The sequence below is a fragment of the Triticum urartu genome, chromosome 6A (genome assembly GCF_056163025.1).
Source record: "Triticum urartu cultivar PI428250 chromosome 6A, HENAU_Tu73, whole genome shotgun sequence".
Taxonomy (NCBI): Eukaryota; Viridiplantae; Streptophyta; class Magnoliopsida; order Poales; family Poaceae; genus Triticum; species Triticum urartu.
In genome coordinates this window covers 246,133,007-246,148,328 of record NC_141878.1, presented here as the reverse complement: position 1 = coordinate 246,148,328, position 15,322 = coordinate 246,133,007, and the positions used below count along the sequence as shown (strand labels likewise).

The window sequence follows — 15,322 nt, the reverse complement described above, 5'->3', positions numbered from 1 at the left end:
GTGTGAAAGGAGAATAATAGAACAGAAAGTTACTAAGACAAAAGGAGCATGAGTTCTACTTATAATTGAGCAAACTCAGAACTTGGATTCTAATTTACTTGCTAAATCATAAGAAAGCTGGAAAAGAATGAGCAACAACAGAACACATCATGAAGTGCTAAGCAACTTGCAGCTAGCATTTATGTTCAGACTTCGCAATAAGAATTTTCACAAACCTGTATACGAGCATGAGATTTGGCCTGCATGGATTTTATAGTCTCACCACCCTTACCAATAACTAGACCCACCTGAAAGAAGAAAAAAATCAGTAAGACATGGAAAGTAATAGGCAAGGTTTTTTACGACCAAAGAAACTGGTCCATGAAGCTGTGAAGCTTACAAGGCACCCTCATTGCTATATTGGGGCGTGGTATGATTTTCAATGTCTGACAAGCAATCCTAGTTCTAGAAAGCAGCCAGTTTACCTTATTGTTAGAAATTTGCATTTGGAATTGCTCAGCACCAGGTTGAGCTGCGTTGTACTTCTGATTAGAGATAGTGCCAGATGATCCAGCATCAGCCTGCAGAAGGTCACATGACACGTATGGTTGAATAAATGAATGCCCAACTAAATGTGAAGTCCTAACCATAAAAAAGGTAGCACAATACCTCTGCAAGAACACCAATTATCAACTACTCAGCTCTGTTTATCTGGTCAGGAGTGCCCGAAAGATCGACCGATCTTGTCTGTGAGCCGGGTTGAACATCCATGTCCCTTGTTACTTGGATCTTTGCCCCTGACTGAGCTTGGAGATACTTTACAGTTTCTCCAGCTTTTCCAATGATAAAACCAACCTAAAAGTCAAAGAACATAAGCAAAAGAACTGCACATCATGCAACCTTCTATCAACTTCATGAATCCAAAAACCAAAAGAGTAAACTACTAAGTAGCATACCCTTCCATTTGGGATATCAATCTTTTTTATTGTACTGCTGTAACACCCACAATACGGTTATATCTCCCACGTGTCAGGGCGCGACTTAGAGGCATAGCCGCATGGTAGGCTTGTCGCAAGAGGGGTAATCTTCACACATCCCATGTACTGAATTAGAAAGGGATAAAGAGTTGGCTTACAATCGCCACATCACACAATACATAAATAGTCCATATATCATCCAAGGTACAATCAAAGGTCCGACTATGGAACCAAAATAAAGGAAGACAACCCCAATGCTAGATCCCCGATCGTCCCAACTGGGCTCCACTACTGATCATCCGGAAAAGAAACATAGTAACGTCCCGAATCCTCGTCGAACTCCCACTTGAGTTCGGTATCATCACCTGCACTGGTATCCTCGGCACCTGCAAATGTTTGGAAGTATCTATGAGTCACGAGGACTCAACAATCTCACACCCGCGAGATCAAGACTATTTAAGCTATGGGTAGGAAAAGGGGTCGTGAGGTGGAGCTGCAGCAAGCACTAGCATATATGGTGGCTAACTTACGCAAAATAAGAGCGAGAAGAGAAGCAACACATGGTCGAGAAGCTATAAGTGATCAAGAAGTGATCCTGAAGCTACTTACGATCAAGCATAACACGAGACCGTGTTCTCTTCCCGGACTCCGCCGAAAAGAGACCATCACGGTTACACATGCAGTTGATTCATTTTAATTAAGTTAAGTGTCAAGTTCTCTACAACCGGATATTAACAAATTCCCATCTGCCACATAACTGCGGGCACGGCTCTTGAAAGTTTATACCCTGCAAGGGTGTCCCAACTTAGCCCATCACAAGCTCTCACGGTCAACGAAGGATATTCCTTCTCCCGGGAAGACCCGATCAGTCTCGGAATCCCGGTTACAAGACATTTCGACAATGGTAAAACAAGACCAGCAAAGCCACCCAATGTGCCGACAAATCCCGATTGGAGTCGCACGTATCTCGTTCTCAGGGCACACCAGATGGGCCAGACGTCGGGTTTGCATAGACCCTGGTTGCCTAGGGGGCGCCGGACATTGCCCAGTTTGGACCAACACTCAGAGGAGCACTGGCCCCGGGGTTTAAAATAAAGATGGCCCGTGAGTCCACGGAACCCAAGGGAAAAAAGGCTTAGGTGGAAAATGTTAAAACCAAGGTTGGGCCTTGCTGGAGGAGTTTTATTCAAAGCGAACTGTCAAGGGGTTCCCATAACACGCAACCGCGTAAGGAACGCAAAATCAAGGAACATAACACCGGTATGACGGAAACTAGGGCGGCAAGAGTGGAACAAAACACCAGGCATAAAGCCGAGCCTTCCACCCTTTACCAAGTATATAGATGCATTAAAGTAAATAAGATATAATAATGATATCCCAACAATAACCATGTTCCAACATGGAACAAGCTTCATCTTCACCTGCAACTAGAAACGCTATAAGAGGGGCTGAGCAAAAGCGGTAACATAGCCAAACAATGGTTTCTAGGAAAGGTGGGTTAGAGGCTTGACATGGCAATATGGGTGGCATGATATAGCAAGTGGTAGGTAGTGCGACATAGAGATAGAGCGAAACAACAATTTAGAGCAAGCAAACGACATGCTACAGGAACATATCATAGCAAACAAAGGCATGGCATGATTCTACTAAATGCATAGATCAAAAGTCCCTTACTGATTATGAGCCAAAAAGGCACATAAGATATGATGGCACCCATGTAAACATAGCAAGATTTATTAACAGTTTCAGACTTAGCAGAAAAACAGAGCATGTCATAAACAAAATTATGATAGGAACTTTTGCGAGCTCAAACCACTCACCACAAAGCATTTCATGACAAAACAAGCATACCAACAACAAGCTGACATGTTCATGAAGCTAACCATGGCAAGAGCAAGTTCATAGGATGCATGGATCACTAGCAACAACCATGGCAAAATTGATCAACATGTTAACATTCTGCCAGGAACATTTTATAGCAAAAGTAGAGCAAGAACAAGACATGCTAGACAACTCCTAAATTGCAAACAGGGGCATGGATGGTTATAGCATAACCACATGTTCAAAACACCCTTACTGAAGTATCTCAAAATAAGCCTGGATCTCACTGTAGGATCAAGTTTACATGGCATCAAAATAACAGTAGGAAAAGGACATAGCAAAATCCAAAGTCCCTGAAAATAGCAACATTGCGGAGGCTACCTGGCAAATCTCGGTCCATTCCGAGAACGTTTAACTCCCACTTACGAAAAGAGACAAGAGGGGTGCGCCGGTGCATGTGGGAGTGTCAGATTGCGAAACGGACAACGGGGAAAATGCTCGGATGCATGAGACGAACACGAATTCAAATGCGATGCAATGATGACATGATATGAAATGCATGACATGAACAAAATGCAAAACAAAGACAAAACCCAACCACGAAGGGAAATCTCATAACTTAAAGCCGAAAATGGCAAGAGTCAAAGTTACAAATATGGCAAGTTACATCCGGGGTGTTACAACACTCCACCACTACAAGAGGATCTCGTCCTGAGATCTAGGACTGAAAGAACTCCGGATATTCGGAACGAAGGTGATCCTCACCTTCCCAGGTGGTTTCTCGGTCGGAATGGTGTGACCACTTCACTTTCATGAATTTGATAGATTTGTTGCGAGTCTTGCGCTCAGTATCTTCAAGAATAGCAACGGGATGCTCATGATAAGACAAGTCTTCTTGAAGATCAATCTCTTCAAAGTTGATGGTGCGCTCAGGAGTCTTGAAGCACTTGCGAAGCTGTGACACGTGAAACACATCGTGCACGTTTGCAAAGTTGGACGGAAGCTCAAGTTGATAGGCGAGGTCACCTCTTTTGCCAATGATCTTGAAAGGACCCACATATCTCGAGGCAAGCTTCCCTTTGATACCGAAGCGACGAGTGCCTTTCATTGGAGAGACGCGGAGGTAGACATGGTCTCCGATCTCGAAAGCCAAGTCACGGTGCTTGCTTTCATAGTAACTCTTCTGGCGCGATTGCGCAACTTTGAGATTTTCATGGATGACTTTGCATATTTCTTCAGCCTATGTGATGAAGTCATTGCCAAGAAGTTGGCGTTCACCAGTCTCTGACCAATTGAGAGGAGTACGACACTTTCTTCCATATAGAATCTCAAATGGGGCCTTGCCCGAACTTGCTTGGAAGTTGTTGTTGTAGGAGAACTCGGCATATGGAAGACAATCTTCCCACTTCATACCGAAGGAAATGACACAAGCCCTGAGCATATCTTCAAGGATTTGATTGACTTGCTTGACTTGGACACTAGTTTGAGGATGGAAAGTTGTGCTGAAGCGAATGTTGGTGCCCATGGCCTTCTGGAAGGAGTCCCAGAACTTAGATGTGAAAATGCTTCCAAGATCTAAAGATGTCATATGTGGAATGCCATGCAAAGATACAATCCTGGAGGTGTATAGGTCTGCCAGCTAAGCTGCTGTGATAGGTTCTTTGATTGGAAGGAAATGCGCCACTTTTGTAAGCTTGTCGATGACAATGAAGATAGCATCATTTCCACGCTTGGACTTGGGAAATCCAGTCACGAAGTCCATTTCAATATGGTCAAACTTCCATTCTGGAATAGCAAGAGGTTGGAGGAGACCAGCTGGCCATTGGTGTTCTGCTTTCACCCTTCTGCAGACATCACATTCATTCACGAATTGAGCAATTTCTCGCTTCATTCGAGTCCACCAATACGACTGCTTGAGGTCATGGTACATCTTCGTACTTCCAGGATGAATGGATAGAAGGGAATTGTGCGCCTTGTTCATAATGACTTTCCTTAGATCACCTTTAGGAACCACAATTTGATCCTCGAAGAATAGAGTGTCTTTGTCATCAATGCGATAACACTTGTATTTGGGTTGGCTCTTGGCAATCCCATTTTTCACCTTCTTCACCATGGAATCCAGGAGTTGTGCCTCACGAATTTGACCTTCCAAAGTAGGAGAGACTTGGAGGTTGGCGAGAAAGCCTTGGGGAACAACTTGGAGGTTCAGTTTGCGGAAAGCTTAACAAAGGTCCGGTTGGAAGGGCTTGAGAATTAAGCTGTTACAGTAAGCCTTCCTGCTCAAAGCATCTGCAATGACATTGGCCTTGCCTGGATTATATTCAATACTTGGATTGTATTCTTGAATCATTTCGATCCAACGAGTCTGCCTGAGGTTGAGGTTGGGTTGAGTGAAGATGTACTTGAGGCTTTTATGATCTGTGAAGATGTCCACTTTCCTTCCCAACAAGAGATGTATCCACGTTAATAATGCATGGACAACTGCCGCCAACTCAAGGTCATGAGTGGGGTAGTTCCTTTCGTTGGGCTTCAACTGGCGAGAGGTATAAGCCACAACTTTCTTCTCTTGCATTAACACAACACCGAGACCTTGTAAGGAGGCATCATAGAAAACTTCAAATGGCTTGGATTCATCAGGAGGAGTCAAGAGAGGAGCTTTGACTAACTTCTCTTTGAGGGTGTTGAAAGCAATGTCACACTCAGGTGTCTAGACATACTTGACATGCTTCTGGAGGAGGTTGGAAAGAGGCTTTGCAATCTTAGAGAAATTCTCAACGAATCTTCCACAATAGCTTGCAAGCCCAAGAAAACTGCGGAGCTGCTTGACATTCTGAGGAGGCTCCCAATTCACAATTGCAGACACCTTCTCGGGATTAACAGCGATGCCCTTGGCGGAGATGATATGACCAAGGTAAAGAACTTCGTCAAGCCAGAACTCACACTTGGAAAACTTCGCATAGAATTGATGCTCTCTGAGTTTGTCGAGTACTAATCTCAAATGCTTGGCATGGTCCTCCTTATTCTTGGAAAAGACCAAGATATCATCGAGATACACTAGGACGAAATCATTTGTGTAAGGGTTGAAGATGAAGTTCATCATGCGAGAGAACGTTGGAGGAGCATTGATAAGGCCAAAAGACATGACAGTATATTCATAAGAACCATAGCTTGTTCTGAATGCTGTCTTGGGGATATCTTGTTCACGAATGCGAATCTGATGATAACCCATATGGAGGTCAAGCTTGGAGAATACTTTGGCCCCTTTAAGTTGCTTAAAAAGTTCATTGATGTTGGGAAGTGGATACTTGTTCTTTATTGTCTTCTTGTTCAATGGACGGTAGTCGACGCAGACTCGTTCTGTTCCATCCTTCTTCTTGACAAAAAGAACACCACAACCCCATGGAGATGAACTCGGTCTGATCAGACCCATACGCTCTTGTTCATCAAGTTGTTTCTTCAACCCCTTCAACTCTTCTGGTCCAAGCTTATAAGGACGCTCGCAAACAGGTTCCGTGCCAGGCTCAAGATCGATAACGAATTCAACTGGCCGGTGAGGAGGCATTCCTGGAAGCTCTTCTGGAAAGACGTCTTGACATTCACAAACGACTGGAATCTGAGAGATGGCATTCAACTCGCCTTTCTCATTGAGAGAGAACAGTTGAATGGTATCATCACGAGCGGCATATATGATCACATCCTCAGAAGAGTGTGTCAATTGAATCTGCCTGGCAGCACAATCAAGCTGAGTCTTGTGCTTAGAAAGCCAGTCCATGACGAGAATTAGATCAATATTCGAGTCACCAAGAACAATTGGAGAAGACAGAAATTTATAGTTCCCCATCTTGATAGAAACATCCGGAACCATGGAGCTTGCATTCATGAATTTACCCGGAGGGACAACTAACAACTGTCTAGGCAAATCTTGGAAAACCAACTCATGCTTCGATGCAAAAGGTCTTGAAATGAAACAATGCGATGCACCAGTATCAAATAAGACTTTTGCAGGAAAGTCATTAACAGGATGGTTACCCATGATCACTTATGAAGAATTCTCTGCCTGAGCTGCGTTCATCATGTTCACCTTGCAGACTTGGAATTAGGATTGACCACTGCATCGCTGGCAGATCTCACAGGAGGAGGAGGAGGCGGAAGGCACCTTTGGTTGAAGCACTTGTTTGCATAGTGCCCTTTCTGCTGACACTTGTTGCAAGTAACCTCTAAGAGCGGACGGTGATAAGGAGCACTTGACCTTGGAGTATGAGACTGAGCTTTGTTCTGATAGCCTGGGTTGGGTTGGTGGGAAGATCCATTGCCACCTGTGCTCTTCTGCTGGTAGGGCTGGCGAAACGGAGGAGGAGGCAAGCAGAACTTCTGTTGCTTAGCTGCCACTTGTGATGAAGAGGAATATTGAACTGCGTCCCTGACTCTCTTCTTACATGCCTCACACTTGAGCTGAGCACCTTCTTGCTTTAGTGCCATGTTATATAATTGATCGAACTTGGTCGGCTCAAGAAGCACGAGAGCTAACTGCAGATCCTCCTTGAGGCCACCTCTGAATTGATAGATCATACTCTTTTCATCAGGGACGTCTTGTTTAGCAAAGCGAGCAAGTTTCTGAAACTGGATATTGTATTGATACATAGACATACTGCCTTGCTTGAGATTGTGGAACTCCTCACGCTTGCTCTCAGCCACACTTGGTGGAATGTGATGAGCTTTGAAGTCTCAGCGGAAATCATCCCAGGTAATCACACGTCCTCCTCTGGAATCTCTGTATTGTTGATACCACTCAGCAGCTTGGTCCTTGAGTTGAAACAAAGAAAACTTGACAAAGTCCTCAGGTCTGACATTGCTACATTCAAAATTCTTGCAGATGTCCACAAGCCAATCGTCGGCATTTGTGGCTTCGACACAGTTGCTGAAGGACTTCGGCTGGTTTGCGAGGAACTGGTTGAGGGTAGCAAACTGAGGCTGATTGTTGCCTTGGCCTTGATTTCCTTGGTTGCCTTGCCCTTGGTTGCGCTCTTGCAAGAGTTGCAAAAGCATCTGAGTGTTGGCATTGGTGGCTGCCATCACAGCTTGCCATGCCTCCAGAGGTGGAGGTGGTGGCGGATTCTGACGTGTTGGAGGAGCCATCTTGAAGTGAAGGAAATATGCCCTAGAGGCAATAATAAATTATTATTTATTTCCTTATATCATGATAAATGTTTATTATTCATGCTAGAATTGTATTAACCGGAAACATAATACATGTGTGAATACATAGACAAACAAAGTGTCACTAGTATGCCTCTACTTGACTAGCTTGTTGATCAAAGATTGTTATGTTTCCTAGCCATAGACATGAGTTGTCATTTGATTAACGGGATCACATCATTAGGAGAATGATGTGATTGACATGACCCATTCCGTTAGCTTAGCACCCGATCGTTTAGTATGTTGCTATTGCTTTCTTCATGACTTATACATGTTCCTATGACTATGAGATTATGCAACTCCCGTTTGCCAGAGGAACACTTTGTGTGCTACCAAACGTCACAACATAACTGGGTGATTATAAAGGAGCTCTACAGGTGTCTCCAAAGGTACATGTTGGGTTGGCGTATTTCGAGATTAGGGTTTGTCACTCCGATTGTCGGAGAGGTATCTTTGGGCCCTCTCGGTAATGCACATCACTTAAGCCTTACAAGCATTGCAACTAATGAGTTAGTTGTGGGATGATGTATTATGGAACGAGTAAAGAGACTTGTCGGTAACGAGATTGAACTAGGTATTGAGATACCGACGATCGAATCTCGGGCAAGTAACATACCGATGACAAAGGGAACAACATATGTTGTTATGTGGTCTGACCGATAAAGATCTTCATAGAATATGCAGGAGCCAATATGAGCATCCAGGTTCCGCTATTGGTTATTGACCGGAGACGTGTCTCGGTCATGTCTACATAGTTCACAAACCCGTAGGGTCCGCACGCTTAACATTTCGATGACAGTTATATTATGAGTTTATATGTTTTGATGTACCGAAGGTTGTTCGGAGTCCCGGATGTGATCACGGACATGACGAGGAGTCTCGAAATGGTCAAGACATGAAGATTGATATATTGGAAGCCTATGTTTGGATATTGGGAGTGTTCCGGGTGAAATCGGGATTTTACCGGAGTACCGGGAGGTTGCCGGAACCCCCCGGGAACTTAATGGGCCTTAGTGGGCCTAGGTGAAAGAGAGGAGAGGAGGCAAGGGCTGGCCGCGCGCCCCTCCCCCTAGCCCGAATAGGACAAGGAGAGGGGGCGGCGCCCCCCTTCCTTCCTTCTCCTCCACTCCTTCCCCCTCCCAAGTCCTAATCCAACTAGGAAAAGGGGGGGGGGAGTCCTACTCCCGGTGGGAGTAGGACTCCTCTGGCGCGCCTCCTCCTATGGCCGGCCGCACCCCCCTCGCTCCTTTATATACAAGGGCAGGGGGGCACCCCATAGATACAACAATTGATCAAGTTGATCTTTTAGCCGTGTGCGGTGCCCCCTCCACCATAGTCCACCTCGATAATACTGTAGCGGTGCTTAGGAGAAGCCCTGCGTCGGTAGAACATCGACATCGTCACCACGTCGTTGTGCTGACGAAACTCTCCCTCAACACTCGGCTGGATCGGAGTTCGTGGGACGTCATCGGGCTGAACGTGTGCTGAACTCGGAGGTGCCGTGCGTTCGGTACTTGATCGGTCGGATCGTGAAGACGTACGACTACATCAACCGCGTTGTGCTAACGCTTCCGCTTTCGCTCTACGAGGGTACGTGGACAACACTCTCCCCTCTCGTTGCTATGCATCACCATGATCTTGCATGTGCGTAGGAATTTTTTTGAAATTACTACGTTCCCCAACAGTGGCATCCGAGCCTGGTTTTATGTGTAGATGTCATATGCACGAGTAGAACACAAGTGAGCTGTGGGCGATATAAGTCATACTGCTTACCAGCATGTCATACTTTGGTTTGGCGGTATTGTTGGATGAAGCGGCCTGGACCGACATTACGCGTACGCTTACGCGAGACTGGTTCTACCGATGTGCTTTGCACACAGGTGGCTGGCGGGTGTCAGTTTCTCGAACTTTAGTTGAACCGTGTGTGGCTACACCCGGTCCTTGCGAAGGTTAAAACAGCACCAACTTGACAAACTATCGTTGTGGTTTTTGACGCGTAGGTAAGAACGGTTCTTGCTAAGCCCGTAGCAGCCACGTAAAACTTGCAACAACAAAGTAGAAGACGTCTAACTTGTTTTTGCAGGGCATGTTGTGATGTGATATGGTCAAGGCGTGATGCGAAATTTTATTGTATGAGATGATCACGTTTTGTAACCAAGTTATCGGCAACTGGCAGGAGCCATATGGTTGTCGCTTTATTGTATGCAATGCAATCGCCCTATAATGCTTTACTTTATCACTAAGTGGTAGCGATAGTCGTAGAAGCATAAGATTGGCGAGACGACAACGATGCTACGATGGAGATCAAGGTGTCGCCCTGGTGACGATGGTGATCATGGAGGTGCTTCGGAGATGGAGATCACAAGCACAAGATGATGATGGCCATATCATATCACTTATATTGATTGCATGTGATGTTTATATTTTATGCATCTTATCTTGCTTTGATTGATGGTAGCATTATAAGATGATCCCTCACTAAATTATCAAAGTATAAGTGTTCTCCCCGAGTATGCACTGTTGCGAAAGTTCTTCGTGCTAAGACACCACGTGATGATCGGGTGTGATAGGCTATACGTTCAAATACAACGGGTGCAAAACAGTTGCACACGCGGAATACTCAGGTTAAACTTGACGAGCCTAGCATATAACATATATGGCCTCGGAACACGGAGACCGAAAGGTCGAGCATGAATCATATAGTAGATATGATCAACATAGTTATGTTCACCATTGAAACTACTCCATCTCACGTGATGATCAGACATGGTTTAGTTGATTTGGATCGTGTGATCACTTAGAGGATTAAAGGGATGTCTATCTAAGTGGGAGTTCTTAAGTAATATGATTAATTGAACTTAAATTTATCATGAACTTAGTACCTGATAGTATCTTGCTTGTCTATGTTGATTGTAGATAGATGGCCCGTGCTGCTGTTCCGTTGAATTTTAATGCGTTCCTTGAGAAAGCAAAGTTGAAAGATGATGGTAGCAATTACACGGACTGGGTCTGTAACTTGAGGATTATCCTCATTGCTGCACAGAATAATTACGTCCTGGAAGCACCGCTGGGTGCCAGGCCTGCTGCAGGAGCAACACCAGATGTTATGAACGTCTGGCAGAGCAAAGCTGATGACTACTCGATAGTTCATTATGCCATGCTTTACGGCTTAGAACTGGGTCTTCAACGACGTTTTGAACGTCATGGAGCATATGAGATGTTCAAGGAGTTGAAGTTAATATTTCAAGCAAATGCCTGGATTGAGAGATATGAAGTCTCCAATAAGTTCTATAGCTGCAAGATGGAGGAGAATAGTTCTGTAGTGAGCATATACTCAAGATGTCTGGGTATAATAATCACTTGATTCAACTCGGAGTTAATCTTCCGAATGATAGCGCCATTGACAGAATTCCCCAATCACTGCCACCAAGCTACAAGAGCTTCATGATGAACTATAACACGCAAGGGATGGATAAGACAATTCCCGAGCTCTTCGCAATACTAAAGGCTGCGGAGGTAGAAATGAAGAAGGAGCATCAAGTGTTGATGGTCAACAAGACCACTAGTTTCAAGAAAAAGGGCAAAGGTAAGAAGAAGGGGAACTTCAAGAAGGACAGCAAGCAAGTTGCTGTTCAAGAGAAGAAACCTAAGTCTGGACCTAAGCCTGAAACTGAGTGCTTCTACTGCAAGCAAACTGGTCACTGGAAGCGAAACTGCCCCAAGTATTTGGCGGATAAGAAGGATGGCAAGGTGAACAAAGGTATATGTGATATACATGTTATTGATGTGTACCTTACTAATGCTCGCAGTAGCACCTGTGTATTTGATACTGGTTCTGTTGCTAATATTTGCAACTCGAAACAAGGGCTACGAATTAAGTGAAGATTGGCTAAGGACGAGGTGTCGATGCGCGTGGGAAATGGTTCCGAAGTTGATGTGATCGCGGTCGGCACGCTACCTCTACATCTACCTTCGGGATTAGTACTAGACCTAAATAATTTTTATTTGGTGCCAGCGTTGAGCATGAACACTATATCTGGATCTTGTTTGATGCGAGACGGTTATTCATTTAAATTAGAGAATAATGGTTGTTCTATTTATATGAGTAATCTTCTATATCTAAATAGCTAGCCCCCATTAACTATTTCTCTCAACATGCAAGCATGCCACATCATCATACAACATGCATGAAAAAAGGCCCACCCCCACTATCATATGTCTCTCAACATGCAAGCATGCCACTTCATCATGACTTGCATGGAAAAAAGACCTATCTCAACATGCAACATACATGAGGGTTTTCATTCTATTATGCTATATACATTTAATAAATAGTTTACAATTAAATAGTAATCAAGCACAATAATTATATGTATTTCTTATTGTTAGCCTTTTATATTATTACTTCAAATATTCATGTTTAATACAACGAATCACATTGAAATATGTTGCAAAATATTCCCGCAACAACGTGCGGGGTATCATCTAGTATCTTTTATGGTCATGCACCCTTGAAGAGTGGCCTATTCTTATTGAATCTCGATAGTAGTGACACACATATTCATAATGTTGAAGCCAAAAGATGCAGAGTTGATAATGATAGTGCAACTCATTTGTGGCACGGCCGTTTAGGTCATATCGGTGTAAAGCGCATGAAGAAACTCCATACTGATGGACTTTTGGAACCACTTGATTATGAATCACTTGGTACTTGCGAACCATGCCTCATGGGCAAGATGACTAAAACGCTGTTCTCCGGTACTATGGAGAGAGCAACAGATTTGTTGGAAATCATACGTACAGATGTATGTGGTCCGATGAATATTGAGGCTCGTGGCGGATATCGTTATTTTCTCACCTTCACAGATGACTTAAGCAGATATGGGTATATCTACTTAATGAAACATAAGTCTGAAACATTTGAAAAGTTCAAAGAATTTCAGAGTGAAGTTGAAAATCATCGTAACAAGAAAATAAAGTTTCTATGATCTGATCATGGAGGAGAATATTTGAGTTACGAGTTTGGTGTACATTTGAAACAATGTGGAATAGTTTCGCAACTCACGCCACCCGGAACACCACAATGTAATGGTGTGTCCGAACGTCGTAATTGTACTTTACTAGATATGGTGCGATCTATGATGTCTCTTACTGATTTACCGCTATTGTTTTGGGGTTATGCTTTAGAGACGGCCGCATTCACGTTAAATAGGGCACCATCTAAATCCGTTGAGACGACGCCTTATGAACTGTGGTTTGGCAAGAAACCAAAGTTGTCGTTTCTAAAAGTTTGGGGCTGCGATGCTTATGTGAAAAAGCTTCAACCTGGTAAGCTCGAACCCAAATTGGAGAAATGTGTCTTCATAGGATACCCAAAGGACACTGTTGGGTACACCTTCTATCACAGATCCGAAGGCAAGACTTTTGTTGCTAAATTCGGAAACTTTCTAGAGAAGGAGTTTCTCTCGAAAGAAGTGAGTGGGAGGAAAGTAGAACTTGATGAGGTAACTGTACCTGCTCCCTTATTGGAAAATAGTTCATCACAGAAACCGGTTTCTGTGACACCTACACCAATCAGTGAGGAAGTTAATGATGATGATCATGAAACTTCAGATCAAGTTACTACTGAGCCTCGTAGATCAACCATAATAAGATCCGCACTAGAGTGGTACGGTAATCCTGTTCTAGAAGTCATGCTACTAGATCATGATGAACCTACGAACTATGAAGAAGTGATGGTGAGCCTAGATTCCGCAAAATGGCTTGAGGCCATGAAATCTGAGATGGGATCCATGTATGAGAACAAAGTATGGACTTTGGTTGACTTGCCCTATGATCGGCGAGTAATTGAGAATAAATGGATATTCAAGAAGAAGACTGACGCTGACGATAATGTTACTGTCTACAAAGCTCGACTTGTTGCGAAAGGTTTTCGACAAGTTCAAGGGATTGACTATGATGAGACCTTCTCACCCGTAGTGATGCTTAAGTCTGTCCGAATCATGTTAGCAATTGCCGCATTTTATGATTATGAAATTTGGCAAATGGATGTCAAAACTGCATTCCTGAATGGATTTCTGGAAGAAGAGTTGTATATGATGCAACCGGAAGGTTTTGTCGATCCAAAGCGAGCTAACAAAGTGTGCAAGCTCCAGCGATCCATTTATGGACTGGTGCAAGCCTCTCAGAGTTGGAATAAGCGCTTTGATAGTGTGATCAAAGCATTTGGTTTTGTGCAGACTTTTGGAGAAGCCTGTATTTACAAGAAAGTGAGTGGGAGCTCTGTAGCATTTCTAATATTATATGTGGATGACATATTGCTGATTGGAAATGATATATAATTTCTGGATAGCATAAAGGGATACTTGAATAAGAGTTTTTCAATGGAAGACCTCGGTGAAGCTGCTTATATATTGGGCATTAAGATCTATAGAGATAGATCAAGACGCTTAATTGGACTTTCACAAAGCACATACCTTGACAAAGTTTTGAAGAAGTTCAAAATGGATCAAGCAAAGAAAGGGTTCTTGCCTGTGTTACAAGGTGTGAAGTTGAGTAAGGCTCAATGCCCGATCACTGTAGAAGATAGAGAGAAAATGAAAGATGTTCCCTATGCTTCAGCCATAGGCTCTATCATGTATGCAATGCTGTGTACCAGACCTGATGTGTGCCTTGCTATAAGTCTAGCAGGGAGGTACCAAAGTAATCCAGGAGTGGATCACTGGACAGCGGTCAAGAACATCCTGAAATACCTGAAAAGGATCAAGGATATGTTTCTTGTTTATGGAGGTGACAAAGAGCTCATCGTAAATGGTTACGTTGATGCAAGCTTTGACACTGATCCGGACGATTCTAAATCGCAAACCGGATACGTGTTTACATTGAACGGTGGTGCTATCAGTTGGTGTAGTTCTAAACAAAGCGTCGTGGCAGGATCTACGTGTGAAGCGGAGTACATAGCTGCTTCGGAAGCAACAAATGAAGGAGTCTGGATGAGGGAGTTCATATCCGATCTAGGTGTAATAGCTAGTGCATCGGGTCCAATGAAAATCTTTTGTGACAATACTGGAGCAATAGCCTTGGCGAAGGAATCCAGATTTCACAAGAGAACCAAGCACATCAAGAGATGCTTCAATTCCATCCGGGATCTAGTCCAGGTGGGAGACATAGAGATTTGCAAGATACATATGGATCTGAATGTTGCAGACCCATTGACTAAGCCTCTTCCACGAGCAAAACATGATCAGCACCAAGGCTCCATGGGTGTTAGAATCATTACTGTGTAATCTAGATTATTGACTCTAGTGCAAGTGGGAGACTGAAGGAAATATGCCCTAGAGGCAATAATA

The 15,322-nt window shown here is 43.8% G+C and overlaps 1 pseudogene; it reads left to right on the top strand.

The window, feature by feature from the left end:
• The first annotated feature begins 11,274 nt into the window (after positions 1 to 11,274).
• LOC147964894 (uncharacterized) overlaps positions 11,275 to 15,322 on the top strand; it is a 43,489-nt pseudogene continuing 39,441 nt past the window's right edge.